The sequence below is a fragment of the Strongylocentrotus purpuratus genome, unplaced genomic scaffold (genome assembly GCF_000002235.5).
Source record: "Strongylocentrotus purpuratus isolate Spur 01 unplaced genomic scaffold, Spur_5.0 spur5_contig_836, whole genome shotgun sequence".
Taxonomy (NCBI): domain Eukaryota; kingdom Metazoa; phylum Echinodermata; class Echinoidea; order Camarodonta; family Strongylocentrotidae; genus Strongylocentrotus; species Strongylocentrotus purpuratus.
The window spans coordinates 995,983-1,016,500 of NW_022145542.1; positions in this window are offsets into that span (position 1 = coordinate 995,983).

Below are 20,518 nucleotides of genomic sequence, written 5' to 3' on the forward strand. Positions count from 1 at the left end.
TGTGAATGAATATTATTTTTAATGGTATTGAAATTCTAATTTCATGTATTAAAGAAAAAAGGCAACTAATACATGCTGACGTATGAAATTCTCTGTCTGAACTAATCTATGCCTAAACACAAGATTTTTAGAGAAGATAGAATTAGCATAAGCTTCCCCAGGGGCGAGAATAAATTTGATACTGTGTAGATGACATTTGAATGAATCATACAAGAATATGATACATACGTGTTTATGTACAGTATGTGGAATACATGGGCCATGTACATGTATAATGACCTTTGTACACACAATTGCAGCATAAAATAGAATTTGTTTGGTTCCAACACATGTATTATAATTTCTATTTCTTCACAATTTCGGAAGGCGTGTTTACACTTTCGAACCTGATTTGAAAAAAAATTATGGCTAATAATTCTATGACTCCCGTCATTCCACTTTCATACCCCCCCCCCCTCTTCCACCTTTTCTCTCGTTCTCTCTTTTCTCTCATTCTCTCTCCCTTTCTCTCTTTCTTTTTGTTTTGTTTTTGTTTATTTCCTTTTTATGTCACTAACGTTTACCAAATCTACTTATTTATCTAGTACATCAACAATGTATTAATGAATATCATACTGTCTCTTACTTTTTCTCTCTCATTATTTCATTACTTCTGATTAAGACAACTTCGCAGAGTTCTATCCACCTTTTATTGAGTTTACCACTCATCATTTTCCTTATGTTTGCAAACAATTATTGTTTTTCTATCCCCGAATCCTCCTCTTGAGCCCCCTCTAACTGTCTCCTACCTCTTAGGTGCCTTCAAGTGGGAAATCCATAAAGTCTGGCGCCGAACCTCGCTCAAAAACTAATAACATTCCACTTCACAAGTCTTCCACCCAAACCTTTACCAATATGATGAGGAAGTTTTAAATATGCTTCATTATTTCTCCAATATTGCTCATAGATAAGGGAGATGATTACAATACTAAAATCGAGTAGGACACTCACACATATAATTTGATACAGAGTATTAGAGCGAATACCCTTCTGGCTCTCAACGAACTATATATCTCCTGATATTTCAGTTTTCATCTGCAGCTCGCAGTTTGCAAATGACATTAAAGTCACTTTGTGAGGCTCGAGTCAAAGTTATATCCCCCCAGTCAAAGAGGAGCATCAGTCGTTAGGGTCATTACCCAGGCATCATTTAGATGAAAAATATGGACACTAATTCGTTCCTGTTTTCACGAAGTGACGGTAGTGAGGAAAATCCGCACACAAAGTGAATGCGATTTTCATTCACTACCGTCACTTCGTGAAAATAGGGACGAATTGATGATACTGGGAAAAGGGAATGATACATGCATACATGTAGATGGTATAGTCTATGGGATGAGGCGCTGTAGAAAATAGATTCCCCCAAAATGATAACAAAGAATGGTACATTTGATGGTTAGAAATTTGTAATCTTTGAGAAAACACATAAATACAATTATTCATACCCCTTGTAAATTTGATATTTAAAAAAAAATTGTAACTCAAAGAATGAAAGATGGTTTGGGTGAATTAGGGCCTTTTAGATGTAAGCTTTGCTTTGTCACATTCTCAAGAAGCTTAAATCAGAACAAATTAATTTTTCACATACTTGAAAAATTACAAAACTTGGTAAGGGTATGAATAATTTAGTTGTTAAATGTATATGATGGGGGGAATAATTCCTTGTTTATCATCCTTCATCCTTGTGAAGGTAATAGATGTGTTTTCTTCTAGCGATGAGCTCAATTTGACCATCTTTTCTTGGAATACTGCATTATCCGGATGACATCTTGAATCTCTTTTCATCCATGTAGCTTTTTTAGTGATGGATGGAAGGATGGTTTACGCATGACCTTTAATTGAGAAAGAATATCTGGATTCTGTTTTGAGTTTCTTTCTTGCTCGCCTCAACATGGATGTTTAAAAAATATTGTGGTCAATCTGTATTTCAAATGAACGGTTGAAGAAGAAAAATACAATTAAGAAGGAAGAATGAAGACTTCTGAGAGAAGTTGTCTTCCATCCTCTAATGTCAGATTCTTTTTATACTTTAAATTTAATTTCACTTTTTCCTTCCAGCATTCTATTTGGAGAAAAAAGGCCTGATTTGAGCTCAAATCACTCAGGTATTTTATGGTGATGATAAATTTAAGAAAAATGTCTACCCTCTTTAAAGTTCTTTAGCTCTTGAAGTTAATAGAATTTGCTGTGTTAGTGTAATTCAATTCAATTCAATTCATTTATTTCCCCCCTTTCAATTTTTCATATTTACAATGATGGTACATTTTAATATACATATAGATCAATTTGCCCAATACAATGCATTAACAAAAAACATGAAATTGAAACAACTTTTTGAACAGATCATTCTAGAATTGTGTTGCTGCATGTAGCTTTGCAATTTTAAAGCAGTAAAAGTGTAGACTTTTAGAAACTTGGAATTAGATCATGCTTTAAAAAAGTGTGAAGTCACCCTCCCTGATCCTTTTACTGCAATCCAAACTCTATTTTCTGCTCAATTTGAAACAAGAATAGCTACTTACCAAGCTATTAATCCTATACTCCGAAGGTTATTTTAGTAGTGCTTGAAATCAAAATATGTATCCATTGACAAATTAGATTACAGGGGAACTAGGTGCACTTTCTTTGAAAGGTCATAACTCCTATTACCCAGGCTTTCTCAATCTACAATTTTATAGGCATAGTTGTCATATTTCAGAAAATTGCAATTGGATGGGTTCACACCAGTTAAAGATAATCTTGAGTTCTGATAAAGATAGAAAATGAATTCTCACTTCTGCTGCCGATATTGGTTATAATACAGAAAGCTCCACTGATCTTCTTTAAAATGTTGAAATACAGAATGCCCACAAGGATGCACTGTTAATGTTATTTTAAATCATGATCAGAATCAAAGTACCTACAAAGAAAGGTGAGCTCGTGATCACAATACTTAAATTTATGTCATCGAATCTTACCAATTAATCTGTTTGTGAAAGGGTCATGATTATACATCAATTCTCCAGAACGCTAGATTAAGCTATGGTCACAAATCAGAGCAGCGACCGACCGATCAGTAGCCTGCTCGGTCGCTGCTGGAATTAAGCATCGCCCAGCAATTAGGTCGGTGCCCGGGAGGCGACCGCCCAGGCACCGAGCGTATTTTGGGCGGCGAGTGAAAAATGAGCAGGCGCCGCCCAAATTTTAACTCCGCACTAAAACTTCAACGGCGACCGAGCGATGCCCTAAAAACGAGCGGTGCCTGGGCGGCCGGCGCTCGGTGGCCGGGCAGCCGCCGGGCAGAATTGGTCAAAAACTCGCCGCTCGGCCGCCGAGCAGGCTACTTTTGGGTAATGTCACCATAGCATAAGATAGGTAGTTGATGTATACACGGAGGTATTTATCTTACGTTGTAAAGATTGGTTGTGATTAAGTTTGGCTCAGGCCTGATGTATTCCTGGAAATCTGCTTGTATTGCCAGGATGTTTTTATGAAGGCACACTGCCAGCTCGTAATAGCTTGTTATTACCTGTGTATATAAATAGTGATTACTTATATAGGATAGCTGGAAATGAGATGAATTACAGTAGACTGATTGTATCACCAGGGATAGTAGATTGAGATGAGATACACTTGGTAAATATAGCAGGTCTCATTATGTTGTTGGATTATCATCAGAGCAAGCAAAAACATTGAGCTTGCTTTTGATGATAACTGATTAAGGTTGATCTTTCTTTAAGCATTTACAATTAAATCATAGATTTTGAAAAATTGATACTTTGCATAATGATATCAACAAAAGGCCTTTCGTGTTTTTTTTTTAGGAGATTGTATTTTTGTTGTTTTTCGCATTCAAATAATTTATGTCTTCAGAAATTTATTTTTATGAAAATAATTATCGCACATTTGAGACTAAAGTTTGAACGTGATAGGCGAAAGCATGAGTGGATTTGTTTAATTGCTCAAAGACCAAATTCAAGAAACTTCCTTTTTGGCTGTTTTCTCGAATGAAATTATGTGGAAAACAGAGTGGTTGATTTTGCTTTTGCGACAGGTGGAGTGAAATATAGAATGGTATAAAAAAAAATTAAATTTTTAAACAGACCTGTTGAACAAGGCTAGGTATTGAAGATGATACCTAATTCATTTTATTGAAAATTCTGATACATTCAGATTTTAGAATATCAATTCCAAGATCATCATATCACGTTCTACGTAAACATACAAACAAAACATATCCCTTTAAATACAGATAGCTTGAAGGAAGGCCCTATCTCTCATGCATGCATTGATTGAGACACCGAGATTGAGAACGACATCATCCATATACCTTCCAAGTTCTTCATAAGCACAGTTTCATTTCTTTTTACGACCTGCTACTCGCTTGGTACGGAGATGGTGAATGCATAGGAATTCACAAAAATCAATTCAATTATGGGACACGGCGAGGTGCCGTATGTATCGAGCGAGCTATCCCAGATTCCCTGTCATCGAATGGTACATGTATATACTACCTGTAGCCAGAGTCTACTCCATTGCATTCAAGGAATTGTGTTTGGAAGTATAGACTGCTTTGAAAAAATTTTGTTGTTGTATACAATGTAGATAGTGCATGTAATTATAATTCATTACCGGTAGACTATTTGATAGTGTATGTCGGTACTGAGATTTCTTTGTAAATGATGACATTGCGTCGCAATTTATGTTAAAGCTGAGATAGAAATCTGTGTTTTGTATTGGCTGAAACCCCCACATCTTGACAAATCCTTGAATAAATATTATTAAACAAGTTTCTTTGATAGTGTATGGTGTAATGTTATCTACTTTCAGGAATCAGGAAAGCAAATAATCACATCTTACATGGTAATCAAATCATACCTTAAATATTATTTTAGCAGTCATGTATGAAGAAACTGCACAGTTATGCAGTGTCTTCATTTTCATTTAATAATGTTGTGGTTATAGAGTGTGTGATTCATGCACCTCAGACATACTAGGAATCCAGTGTTGTCTTGAGAATTCAGCAGGAAAATATTTGTTCGAGCCGATGAAAGATTGAGTACTGATGTATAAGTGAATCATCTTCATAAGGAAATTTCTTCAAGGCAATGTTCCTGAGTATTTTGTTGTATTGTTTCATCAATTGTCGCTCACTCGCTCCATGACATGGCACTATGTGTGCTTTGGCAAGGCAATAATCTAAATTTGCCACTACATACCCAGGAGAGAAATAGGGACCTGGTAGGATGGCGAAAGCCTTTGTGTTACTAATTACCATAATTATGCCCTCACAGTGACCATATGGCAAAAATACTCCCAGGGGAGTAGAGATGGTGCACATGTTGTGTGAATGAATTTGATGAAAGGGGTAATATAATATCTAAAAAGTGCCTAAGAAGGTGTTTCTTATTAAAGCACTCTATAAACTCAGATTATTATTATGATTACTATTATTATTATAATTGCAATAAATGTATCTCACTAATCTGGTTTGTGGAAGCTTATTCACCATCAGCACTATGTGTGCTTTCAAAATTCTACTTTGTACACAAAATCATCCTCAGGATCATCTTTCAACTCACTTGTAGTCCACTGTCTGGACTGTTTCTGTGTCCCGCGCCCAATAAGCTGATAAAATAACACACCCTCAACGCTTAAATGGAGACAGTCCTTGCCTTTCATTCTTACCCTAAGCAAGCGATGGGTGTATTTTCGGGGGTCGCGCGATCTGTGTGGGATGCGTCTAAGGAAGGAAGACGTAGATGATTGAAGAATAAAACATATACAAAATCGGACAGAATCTGGACTACTCACTTGGACGGGTCCCTCTCTTTCTTTCAATCTTCCTCTATTTAAAAAAAAAACAACTTTAAAAGTGATCTAAAAGTGGAAATGTACTTTCTTGGAGTCAAGTAGGGGTCCATGGAGAGTTTGTACTTGGAAGTATTCCATAACATGTATCAAGAAAGGGAAGGAATAGAGGAAATGTGAATGTACGACAGCCAAAACATTCATCCAATCAGTGGGATGCGGGAGATATCAGATAAGGATTGTACATCCTGAACTTTCAAATTTCATCAAGATATTGAGATGTTTCTGGAGGACTTTATTGATAGTCGGGCATTGATAAGATCAGTTGTGGGGAGATAATATGGAATCGTTTGTGACGAATGTGGTAAATAAAGCCTTGAAATATATGAAAAAAATTAGTCTTCCTTGATTTTCTTGATTGTGGAAAAAAGCATTCGGAGTCTCAGTTCTGAGCATGCACTAATTAAATGAATCATAAAGTTATCATCTTGATTATAGTTGGTAAATTGTTGGCAAATGGGGTGTATTCTAGTTTGATAAATTCTGAGATCTACTTTGATTTAAAGTGGTGCATTTCATCCACAACTGGGCCTAAATGTGTTTCATTTTGACACATGGATTTAATCTTGATGTCACATATTTGTAGTCCCTATCTTCAAAATGCCATGAGATTTATCTAAATATGTAAAGAATATGCATAATGATTTGCAAGTCTCAAAGGAAAGTGACAAATCGCTTGTTGTCTCAATTCCAGTGTATTTGTCATTTCCTCTTCCTTCTGTCTGTCTCTCTCAAGATTTGCTTAAGGTAAAGTGGTGTGTCATGGTCACAACTTTAGATCTGTCTGGTATTAGTTTGGCATCTCGGTTAGTGTAATGTTTGTCATGTCATCATCATGTTGTTGGATAGGTTGTATTTTCATTTCAATTCCTTTTGCTATTTTGCAGAGGAAGAAGATGATATTGGATGGTGCTTTCACGATGCAATGAATTATGAATGGTTTCAATTGAATGAGCATCAGTGTTTATACTCTTGATGATGTATTCATCAAGCTGTGTAGTTTTTATGGCACTTATTCATTTCATCTTCATTTTATCTTCTGGTCAAGGATAAGAATTTACTCTTTGAATGTCTCTTCAAAGATCTTCATTTGTCAAGAGTTGACAGTTGTGCCATGATTACTAAACATCAATTACAGCTTGATTCTTTTCTCTCATCAAGATATGTCTGTCTTTGAGTCGTATAGCCATTTAGCATTGGCCCACACTGCCAGCTGCATCCTTTTCAAGTATGTGGGACTGTAGATCAATTTTTCATGGGTGAGCTTTGCGACAGTTTGACAGCTGCGTGGTATGGGAATTAACGTCTCAATTAAAACTGATGTAGCTATAAAAGACATTTAATGTAAAGGCTATTTAGGATTTCTTAAAGTAATCTATCATTGATTGATATTTGTTTATCATTATTACTTTTGTTACAAAATGTTAAATATTCAATTTTGTCCTTCCATTGAATGACTCTCTTCAAGGATTAATCAATTAGACATAGTATTTATTAAAAGGACATATCTTTGTTTTTAAGATAATATGTTAACAAAAGAATAAGTATTAAAGCTACATGTACAAGCATACATCATTGAATATGACAAAGTTTACCCATCATGAAGTTTAGAAGATATTTTAGGCACAATACTGTACTAAGATTAATAAATAAATAAATAAACGAATCAAATATAATTAAAATTCGACTCGAGATAGTTTCCCTGAGGGTCAGTGTTTGCAACTTAATTGCTGTGAAGAAGTTAAGCGATATGAAACTACATGTGTACCATTGGAGTTAATTAAGTAAATCTATTACCTCTCGAGAGAAGTATGGTTTAAGGCCGTACGAAACTTGATATACCTAACCATACTCACAATCATTAGCTGACCAACTCTTCTAGGGATTATGTGTCCAGTGATTAAATCCAATAAGAAATGTCCTGTTCACATATAAATCTCCTGTTCACATATAAATCAAATAACTTTCCTCTTTGACACACATCAATACTTCAGTATTTTTTACTTGTCAATTTTGTTCAAGGAACAAAATGTCAAGGTGACTCCAAAGATTATATATCATAACTTTTAAACTGAAAATGTTGTTTTGGGCCTCTTCTGGAAGATAATATATTGAAAGACATTTTGTTTAAGAAATGTACACTTTGATAGAATTCCAAAAGTAGTTAATTAATTTTTGAAAATATAAGGAATAACGTGCTTGAAATTCAATTTTTTTTTTTTTTTTTTTTTTTTTTTTAAATACTTAAGTTGCAAATGATGCCAAATGATGTCACCAAACAAACAATGTGCTTCCTGTAACCAGTGGTAGGTCTATGCTGTAACAGTGTGGGCTGACTTTGTAATGTAGTACCTTTAAGATCTGTCAGTTTACAGTATGCATTATCTTATTTATATGTTTATTCATGATATGAAATACGAGTATATAGTAAAGAGTGATAGCACATTGTGAAGAGAGCATATCCATGGGTAAGCTGTTCTGTAACATCATCCTAGATGTGCACCTTGGTGTATAATCCCAAGGCTTGTTTGTCCAGCATGTAGAAACCTCTTAGCTATTTAAGCTTCTCTTAGGATATCATCTTTCATGATCAATGTCACTGTCTCATATGCCTCTCAATCTCAACGGTTCTCTACTGCAGTGTATGGACTCTGGCTTTGATATTAAACTGATAGAGAAAATATCCATTTATATACATGGGTATGTTTACATTTTGTTTTTGATTTTCCAGAAGTTTATAAATTCATAAATAGAACTTTCATTTTAATCACATATGTTTGTCAAACCCAAATATTGACTTGTTGACTTGATCAAAGCATTGATTGTCAAATTAACAAATTTTGTTTTCTTTTATTCAAACGCAAATAGAGGGAACAAACCCCTCATATTACCGGTACTTAATGGAATCAAATAAATTTTGTTAAAAAGTAATGGTAACTAAAGATATTAAAAAAGAGAAATGGAGAAAGAGAAAGAAAAAGAAAAAGAGAAAGAGGGAGAGAGAGAGATAGATAGAAAGAGAAAGGGAGAAGATAAAATTAGAGAAAGATACAAGGAACTGAAGACCAAGAGTGATATCCAATGAATACTGTTATGAATTCAAGAAGAGGACATATTAATGACATCATTTCTTTTACCATGGCGTAACCAGAAAAGGCAAAAATTGGAAAGAAAGACATGTACACGTTTAGAAAGAAGCATATTTGATGACACAATGCCTCTGTAAAATCCTCACTTCCCTGCCGGCCAGCAGTTTTAATCCAATTTCTTTTGAATTCTGGGTCATTTATACTGGAGGCCTGTAATGAGAGAGCGATCATTCAAAAATCAATAAAGGACCAAATCTCTGATGCTTAAAGTGTCTCATTATACCTACATCCTCATCAATCCAACATTAGACTCAACTAACAACAGCTAAATCAATTTCCATGGCGCCAATCATATGATACTATTTGGCTTCCTATCATTATCTGGGCATCAGACAAATGTGGATAATTTTCCTGATAGAATATTCATGAGTGTACTATCCATATTTAGGTTAATTATTGTATTTAGAATAACGTTTGGCATTATCTTAATGTGATGCAAATGGAGTGAAATGAGGAATATACTCTTGTTACCGCCCCCTTCTTCTCCTCCTCCCTGAAAATTAAATAGAGATTACAATATATTTCATTATAATAAAGACATGACAAATCAATAGTGCTACCACTCTGCTGCTGCTGCTGCTACGTATTACTGCAACAGCTACTACTATATGAAATGGTGCTCCTGCTACCACTCCTAATATATTGTCATACCACTAGTACAACCAGCACCAATACTGCCAAGACCTATACCTCTATTACTATCACCCAGTTCTACCAATCTCATGCTTTACTACTGCTTTAAATAATTGCAAGGTGGTTGCTTAGTATTGATTTTAAAAGAATTTGACACTTTTAGTTTCTTTATTCTTTTTCAAAACAATTCAAAGACGGTTTTAGTAGCATTATACTGCTTTCTAACTGGCTTCTATCAGAGTCACACCAAGAAAATACCGATTGAATTTTCCTTATGTAAACAAAAGTGAAACCGCCGTTTTCTCCCTGTCGTTTTCTAACTGCTGGTGAAATTCACTCGCTGTGGCGAGCCCTTGCCGGAAGTGAAAAATTATTGCGTAATTATTAAGCCTGAGCTCCATCTAGCTAGCATGCAGCATGTTCGACCATAAGTCAACAAACACAGCTGGTTACGATAAAGTGCGCGTATACTGCAACCTTTGACCATTTTAATCGCTGTTTTAATCACCTTTTTCTCCCAAACGTTTTCTAACAGGCCGTTTCATAGGTGTCACACCGATAGAATGAGAATTTCTCCTGCTCTTGAGCAGGAGAATTTAATCGCCTATTTCTCTTCTTTTCATCGGCTATTTAATCGCCTTTTTCTCCTCTGTTGCTTTCTAACTGGCCGTTTCATCGAATGCGTCCGGATGCATCCGATGAAAATCAGTGCAGTTAGAAAAGGGTATAAGCCTTTCTTCTCACGCCTATAGACCTAAGCCTCCATCTGTAAGGTGTGATATCACTCTGATATGTGTGTAGTGAGAGGTGATGACAGGTTATCTTGATGAATGACTGGCATCTCATGACTCACCTCAAAGGAATCCCATCCCTGTATCATCCTTTCTCAATCATTCACCCTTCTCATCTCTACTCCACTCTTCTCATCTCTTGACCCTGTGCGTCTTTTAACCAAAGACTCTATAAATGGTCAATTCTCAATCCCACACAAATATACATATGAAAAAGGTGATAATGCAGTGTCCAGTGTCAGGTCAAGTATTCTCAACTTTTTTTTTTTGGGGGGGGGGTGGGGATAACTGGTATTATGTGGCAATATGCAGACATAACATATCTGATGTTGTGACAATATAGTTGGGGCATCAATGAAAGATGTGCCTTTGCCAGGCAATTAAAAAAAAAATAGTTGTAATATGATGCAGATGTCAACATGTTTAAAGCTAAAGACCAGTTATGGTCATGCGATTGCATTGTGAAAGAAATGTAGTGAAATCGATCAGAAAAGGTTGATCATCTAGCATAGGTGTACTGCAAGGTTTTGGAATCATCAAAATGATAAGAAATTTGGCCCAGTCTCCATAAAGCTACAATTTAGCACTGTACGCAGAGAGATGTATATCGGACTACGCACACGTGCGCGACACATGCGTTTTCATCTCTCACATCCCAATAGATAAACTAATTTACCAAATATATCAATTAGTAGCCGGTTTCCCGGCAAAATTTTTATCATCATGTATTATTCAAAACATATCCTTTCACATGATTGGTAATAAGAGCTTCCATTTCATTTTTTGAAATTTGGGCGTTTCCAATACTGGTCTCAACCTTTAATGGAGTAATTCATTTTGACTATAGATTGTTCACCTGTGCATAATTGTTCACAGCAAGCCATGGCATTACCAACGTAGGTGATGCTGTGCAATGAATCAAAGTCTTGTGTGTGTGGTGCATGGTAAGGTATCCTCCATGGAGCTTGCCTGAGAGTGCGACCCAGCATCCCATCCTCTTCATGATGGTGGTTGTTATTTTATCTGAATGCTAAGAAAGCATAAATGCTTGTAAGTAAGCAACCAGACGGCCGACGGCTTTAGGTCCTCTCCTAGGGACATGGTAATGAAGATTAATGCCTTATGATCGATGTGTCATCCATCGTCCTGTATCTAGATAGGTATTTTCCACCTTGCCTTCTCCCTTAAAGCAAGTTCACATATGACGGGAGGGCTCTGACCCAAAGGCTTGAGTGGTGGATGATGACCCACCCCATCCTCTTCATGATCAATGCATTATCCAACATCCTGCTTCTAGAAGGTATTTTCCACCTCATCTACTTTCCCAAAACCTATTCATATATAACAGGAGGGCTGACCAAAAGGCTCAAGTGGAGGATGACCCATCCCAATGATCTTCATGATCAATGCATTATCCATCTTCCTGTATCTATATGGGTATTTTCCACCTTACGTTCTTCCTGAAAACCAATTTCACATATGATTATGACGGGAGGTTTCTGACCCAAAGGCTTGAGTGGATGAGGATGACCCATTCCATCCTCTTCATGATCAATGTATCACCCCCTTCCTGTTTCTAGAAAGGTATTTTCCACCTTACCCTCTTGCCTAAAACCAAATTCGCATATGACAGGAGGGCCCGATCTGACCCAAAGGCTTGAGTGGATGAGGATGACCCATTCCATCCTCTTCATGATCGATCTATCATCTATCGTCCTGTATCTAGATAGGTATTTTCCACCTTGCCTTCTCCCTAAAAGCAAATTCACATATGACAGGAGGGCTCTGACCCAAAGGCTTGAGCGGAGGATGACCCATCCCATGCTCTTCATGATCAATGTATCATCCATCCCCCTGTTTCTAGATAGTATCTCCAACCTAGGTATTTTCCACCTTAATTTCTTCCTAAAACCAAATTCACATATGACGGGAGGCTCTGACCCAAAGACTTGAGTGGACGATGACCCATATTCCCTCCTCTTCATGATCAATGCATCATCCACTTTCCACCTTACATACTTGCCTAAAACCAAGTTCACATATGACAGGAGGGCCCGATCGGACCCAAAGGCTTGAGTGGACGATGACCTGCCCCATCCTCTTCATGATCAATACATTGTCCATCTTCCTGTATCTAGAAAGGTAGTCCATTCACCTCCTTTCTTTCTACCTTAGGCTCCATTCACACGACATGGTAAACCAACCTCAAAGAGACCATTGCTGCGAAATAAAACAATTTCTATGTGTAATGAAAAACAGTAGCTAATGCACAAAGGTCCCTGACCTCAAATATCTCACTTATTTCTGTGTCATTAATACAGAAATATTCAATACACTATGCTTCAGTCAGTTTATTTACAATTGGTGTTTGTTTGAAATGTTCTATTAATTAAATGTGAACGAGGCGGAACATTTCTCTTCAAGTGGGTTCACTCTACTCCTACGTTATTGAAATTGAGATGTGGAATGCATAATGCCACCAGAATATCAATAGATACGATAATAGAAAATGAGGTTTCCGACACATGAGGCAGAATCTATAATTTGCCTGAGAACAATAATTGCGCAAACACCATTATAAATATTCCCGGAGGAATAAATATCCCAGTTGTCTTATTTACTGTACATGTAGATGCATGCCTAAAGTTTGGAGGTTGATACTTGCGTTGAAGATTCCTCAACTTTAATTTTAACATGTGCAAGGATACTTTTGTTGTTGAAATATTCATTTTATTGTTTTAGTTTTGACAAGTGTGAACAATATTTTTTTCTTCGGCAATCTATGATTAAATGCATTGTTTAACAATGTTTCCAGTTTTACAAATCTGAGATGCATAGCCCTACGTGTAATCAGTGTCTGTGATGTGCTCTAATATTGAAACCTTAACAAATTGCGCTTCAAAATGATCATGAAGTGCTTCAAAAAAGTAAAAATCTTTGAGTGACCGGCTTTACCATACTCATTTTCCCCAATAGAGTGTAGTGTAATAAAACCGTGGGGGAAAACATTTTTTGAAATTTCGAATTCCAATCATGAATATCTTTGATACCGTAATCAAACATGCGATTGGCTTGTTAAAGGCATGGGATTCATTTCTGACCTAAAGGTTTATAATTATGATTGCAGCATGAAATAAATCCAGGATTTTGTTTAGAATCAGAGGCAAAGTTACCCAATACCTTTAAGAAAAATGATACAAAATCTGTAATGGGAACACATCGTATGCCTCTTCACCTTTGTGAGCCTCGGAGCTTTCTCTTTCTCCATCTCATTCTCATCATTCTCACCTTAGGGGGTATCCTTTCTCCTCCCATTCCATTCGATCTTTTCCCAGATGAGTATTCATCATGATGTGCTCAGAAACAAAATTACATTATCATTTTTAATCGTTGATCAAAGCAGAATGGAAATTCTCCAACGAATCAATGAAAATGAATTATGAAAGACCATTTGAAACCCAAGGGCGTCTAAGTTGTCATTGTGCCTTTGTGGAAGGAAAAATAGTGTAAATTCAAATTCAACTAAAAGTCATTTCTATTTCTTTACCCCTGTCTATGTCTTCTATTACTACACTGCTGCTGCCTCCTGTTTTCTCTCAAAATAATTTATTGCAACATATTTCAGCCAGTATTCCAAATACAATACATTTTTCACCCACACAATATAGACACTTGATACCGGTTTTATACTCCATTCAAGCTCGTAGTCAAGATCAAATATATTTACTTACGACCCAATGTCAATAGAACCGTTCATGCCTGGTGTTACAAGGATATGATATATTCATTTCTCACCTCTCTACCTGATGTTGAGTTATAACAGACTGGTTGTTGATATCGTGCTATACTATTCAGATTGATTGATGGACGGATGGACCCCTGGGATCAAAACGTCATTTCATTTCATTCAATGGTTGTTAGATATGTCATCTACGGTAGAGTTGACTTTTTTATTCAAGTATATTCATGGGAAATTCAGTTCTGCTCGTGAAAATACTAAACAATCATAAAAATGCCATAGTAACTTTCCTCTGATGTGACAGTTGACAGTGGTCACATGTTAATTTTATAACTTTGTTTTGATGACAATCTATCATTTGAGATTACCAATTTTGTAAGAAGTACATATGCATATTTTGTAAAATAATGGGATACCGGTATGTTGTCCTAATCGAAATGCATAAAGAGAACATGTCACCCAGAAATGTAAAAAAAAAGCTATTGTGGTTACGGTAGCAGTTTTACTATTACAATAATAAATACAGCATTTGTTATGCGCCATTGATCTAGTAAACTATTCTGAGGCCAAAGGGATAGAATTAGAATGAGCTACATAGAGAAATGAGAACAAATATGCATAGATGTAAATACTGTTACAATCTGTCTTCCATGAATAGAAGAAATCTAGCATAGCCTAAATAAAACGATAAAGCCAGGGATCTAAAATCAAATGGGGAATATGTGCACGGTGTTTGAAGATTTTACCAATTATACTATTCAGAAATTCAGCAGGAGGGCAGATTAAATGGTATTAAGCAGGCCTACAAGTAATCCCCTGAATTCAAATGGCTTCAATAAGTATGAGGAAGTTATATAGATCTCAAGTCATCTGTAACAACAGGAGCAAGAGGCCTGTCCTCATCAGCTCGAGTTTACCAAATAATCCACTATCTTTACTATCCAAATCGCCGCTGTTGCAATTAGCTGGATATTTGGTCGAGAAAATATCCAGAGAAATATTGCTCTTGTTTCCAAGATTTCTAATATGCACCCATCCAAGCTATTTTGTGATGAGCGTATCAGTCTGGTGAAGATGCAGTTTGAAGTTTCATGATAATATCCCGAGTCTGAAAATAGCGGGTTATTTGGCAAACTGAAGCTGATGAGGACCAGCCTTTGAGAATAATTGCAACCATCTCTGCTTTGATTGCCCAAAGAGCTTCAGTTGAGGTCAAGCACTTTAAGAACACCGTTGGGGATAGAGCTGACCTGTCATTAGCAGACGGTCTCTAATCCTTGCTCTAAGCCTCGTTAATCCAGCTAAAAACCATGTCTGCAAATGAAAGTATGCCAGGAAATATATTTTCATGATGTAACAGATAGTTTGACCATAAACGGTAGATGGGCTTTTAAATCAAACCTGACAATGTAGCGTTCATTGAGATACAGAAGCAACACAAGCTTGAAAGCCCCACTGTACTACTTATAGCTATTTGCGCCCTCTATATAGCAAACAATACCTTATCGGTGCCTATTTTGGTCCCACATGATCCCCCTTTTCTTTTGTTAATTGAGAGCTGACTTGATGAGATAACCACCTGTCAGTGACCTTGCAGGGAGGTATAATCCCCCTGGCCAAACTAGTGCAGACAGGCTTTAACAGAAATGTTGGATTGAAGTAATTATCTGCAATCTTGCTGACATGAAAATTACCATCAAAAACCAGTTTTAGTAAATTGTAAATATCTCTGTTTGGAATACCCCAAATGATTTTAAAACTGAAAATGGAAGGTATATATGTGTTGATGAATAGTGAACCTCCTTCTACTCATCTCACCTCAGCATCGTGTAATCATTGATGTATGAAGAGAAGATCCATTAACTTTCATCCCATTGATTATCATTCATTGCTTGACAGCTAGTATCCAGGTCAATCATTGTGATATGGTATGTTAATGACAACTCTTTGTCTCTGTCTGTCACTCCCTGTCACTCTCTTTCCCTCCCCTCTCTTTCCCTCCCCTCTCTGCATCTCTCTCTCTCTCTCTCTCTCTCTGTCACTCTCTTTCTCTCTCTATCTCTCTCTATCTCTCTCTCTTCCTTTCCCATCCTCCCCCTTCTTACCTTTCGTATATCTTCGCTCTTGTAATTTTGAAGAATAGAATACGTACATGTATGTGTACTCAATATGCACATCATACGCATCTTGTATTATGACAGCATGCAATTCAGTTCCCTCGACATTAGTTATCTTCTGACATATATAGTAACTGTTGTGTATGTACTTCATCTTTAGATCAAATTCACATAAAAAATACAGCCTGATTTTACCTTTCTTCATTTTTCAGTGCTTGTATCTTTATACATGTATTTTATAGGTTAATTTGATCGATTAAAGTCATCCATGGGGAAAGGATCCATTTCTAGCGTATCCAGCTGGCTAGCTGCCCCATCCATCTTCAGCCTTGTTGTGATGGACACTCATAAATAATTATCATTATCAGCTACCCATCCTCTTTCATGCCTCATTCATTTCAAACACTAATATATATTGCCTCCTGGGGAAAAAAACAGACGGTTTGAGGTCAGTGAACTCTCTATGCATGGTCAGTCAACAGTGGGGTTGTTTACACTTAACGGTCAGTCAACAGTGGGGTTGTTTACACTCAACCGGCTTGTGTTTCTGAAACAGAGTCAATATAACGATGAAGTGGTACTGGGTGTGTGTTGCTTGTAAACTCAAATTAAGGAATCATGTGTTGTGATCATGATGGTATAGGTCATGAGTATTCATTAAGACATGAAGGAAATCACATATATGTCTTGTTTTACAAGAAATATTTGAAACATGTGTTCCTTGAATGATAGGAATAGGTAAAGTTCAGACAAAGCAAAGGAGGTTAAATCAGCTTTTTTGACAATTAGCTATTTTTTTCTTCTCACTCAGTAGAAGACAACAAAGATGCCATAGATAATTAAAAGTAATACTGTGTACATTTCTCCCCCAAAATACAACCAAAGTTGATAAGTAACGTGAGACCAAACAACATGTAGTATTTTAATGCAGTAATCAATCTAATGTAGTCTGCTACAGCTTCAGAAAATAAATGTGTAGCAACACAAGAGGGAGCTATTCTATTTTGTGTTACAATTCAGAATGTTTTATTTTCACAATCAGCTAATGCATAAAAACAAAACGTGTTCATGTTTAAGTAATTATTATCATGGGATATAGTCATTTTGCAGTGAAAATATTACATTTGGATTCCTGTTAGTTAATTGTATGATAAATCACATCCAGTAATATTGTGGATAACTGGTTGTGTTTTATTTATGTTGTCATTATTTTAAGCTGATTTATATTATTTTCTTAATCTCTAGAAACTAATAACTATACAGTGTGTATGGCCAAAATCAAACTGAATTCCATCTATTATTCAGACATGTTTATATATACATTTGTATACATAAAAAGAGATATGAAAACATAATCTTTCAAATTTCTTGTCTTCCCCAATGGGCCTATATGTTGACTCAATTTTAGGTAACCATGTAAAACCATCTTTTACTTCTGTACGGTACTCTATTTTAAGTGGATGAATATACCAGGACAAAAATTGCCCTTATGCTTGGATAATGCTCCCTCATATTACATCACTCGGGACAATGATATTCTCATTGAAGATAAACAAAGTAGATTCCGGAAAAAGTCAGTATTGAGGGTTCTTATACTGTTTTCATACTGGCAATATTTTGCTTAACCCCGTACTATAGGTGGGGTTAAGGGGGGTCTTAGCCCCACCTATAGTACGGGGTTAAGCCTATTCCACTTTCTGTTCAGACTGGTTTTTACCAAAGTGGGCTAAAGTTGGCTAACCCCACCTATAGTACGGGGTTAACTAACCCTGCAAAATAGCAGGGCTAACTCCGCAATTGTGGTGCTAACTCCTGCTAACCCCGCAATTGCGGTGCTTAGCAAATGAATGAGAACAGAAACGAAAAATAGTCCGGTACTACACAATGGAGCGTATCGCAGCTGGCCAGATGCGAAGTATGTCCAATCATAACATACACCATATCCGGGGTTAACGAAATGCAGTGAGAACAGCGGGAATTTTCTTATTCCGGAATAGGCGCTAGTACGGGACTAAAAACAGCGAGTGTGAAAAGCCAAAAAAATAGTCCGGGGTTACGGATAGTACGGGGCTAAGCAAAGTACGGGGTTAAGCAAAACCAGTGTGAAAAGAGTATAAGAGACTTGTTTACTTACTGAGATCAATGACCACCTAGCCTGAATCTACTCTATAAACATATACTCCATGATATAGGATGACATTGGTAATCATACGTGGGAGCATTGAGGTAGTACATGTGACATTTACAAATGTAACTTACTCTGTAAGTGATTTCAAGAAATGTACTTCGCCAGTGATCTAGAGAGCAGTGAATTAGGGCTGTTATTTTGGTTGGATGTCTTTATATTGTGTACATATGAGAGATGTACATTAGTGTAAACAGGCTTTTAAAGCCCGTCTGCACTAGTTTGGCCAAGGGGGATTAGACCTCCCTAACAGGTAGTTATCTCATCAAATCAGCTCTCACTTAACATAAGAAAAAGAGGATCATGGGGGACCAACAGGCACCAATTAGGCATTATAAGTAGTAGGGCTTTAACATACTTTGGATGGTGTTCATCAATGCATTACTTAATCTGTGGACAAAAATAACAAGAATCAGTATTACTAGTCTTAATTACTAGCAATGAAATTAATAATTTAAACAGAAAGAGAAAGGCAGAAAAGTGTTACCAAACACATTACTACAGTATCAAATATATTTACTTGAACCTGTTTTTCTAAAAGATTTTTTGTTGTTTTTGTTTTTGTTTTTGTTGCAAAATAGGACCAATTGAAAACTGGAAAATGCACCTATTTCTAGTTTTCATTATCTGGAGCAAGATATATTTTGATCATTTAGATTTTAGATGATTAAAAAACTGGTTATAAATGATAAGAAGTTTATTATAGACTATCAGTAGTATGGGAGATAAAGGGAACATTGCCCTCCATTGCATGTTTGTAATGAGTATTGACAACATTACATTTGAATGGGTTCCCCCTGGGCCCCCGGGGGTTGTTATGATGTGCAGTGATACGCTATGATAAACAGGCATTCATGAAAATAAGGTTAATTTCGATGACTCATGTTTCAAGGGGTATTACCCAGGGAGGAATGATGACAAGTTTGTGTTTGGCATTCTAATTACGTCTTGGACATACTCTTGTATCTATGTTAAGCAATAGCCTGGGGTCTTAATTTGAGAGTTTGGTCTTCTGGGGATGGTTGACTAAGATTGAGGTATCATTCATCGTCCTCATCCTGTCATTGTGATTACTTAGGGAATTATGGACTGAAACAGATACAATGAGCCACACATCAATATCAAGAATACTTAATTGACCACTCTGTATTCATCATGCAAGACATGCATGTAATACACATGTACATGTAGGTCATATGGAATTATATGGTACATCATGAATTATGGCAATTATTTACGTATATAATGAAACACATATGATCAAAACTTTTTCACTGATCATGACAATTTTTTAATTACTCTTGAAGACTCCTAAAACAGTACTCTTAATTTATGAATGATTCAACCTTTTCTCTTTTTGACCGTTATATGTATATATTTTCTTTTCTTTTAAAAAAGATCAAGTAAAGCCTTATGACAATTTTTGATAATTTTATTTTCATTTCTTAATCCTAAATATTTGTTACAGCAATGATTGTCTTCCAAATTAAAAGTCTAAACAATATATTATTTCACTTTTATGTTATCCATTATGCACTGTCATTTCAATGTAAATGTTAAGCATAAACGCAATGTTTAGCTATTTGGAAAAAGTATATTGTATCATATACATATTGGATGGGCAAATCAAGGATTGTCAGCCCCCTTCACCACAGCACCCCCTCCCCCTGGATCTACAGATTGCTAAGATGTTTGACAGTGTAAAGATCATACTTCAAAATATGCATTTTATGCCAACTTTGTAATTTTATTTCCAAATTTTGGGGTGCCTCCCCTTCCCGAGGGATGCCTTATAATATTAACATAAGATAAGACATTGACAAATGTTGTGTGCTATAAGGTTTTCCTCGTAACATAGAGCAAGTGATGTACGTCGTGCATAGAAGCAGAGATGAGGAAGATGGTCCAGATGGTATATAAACTGAAGAGCGACTGCTAGACCCATCAAAACTGTATTAGTCCGAAGGGAAATTAGTTCCACCAGGTCTCTCTTCATCATACTCTAGCTAAATTGA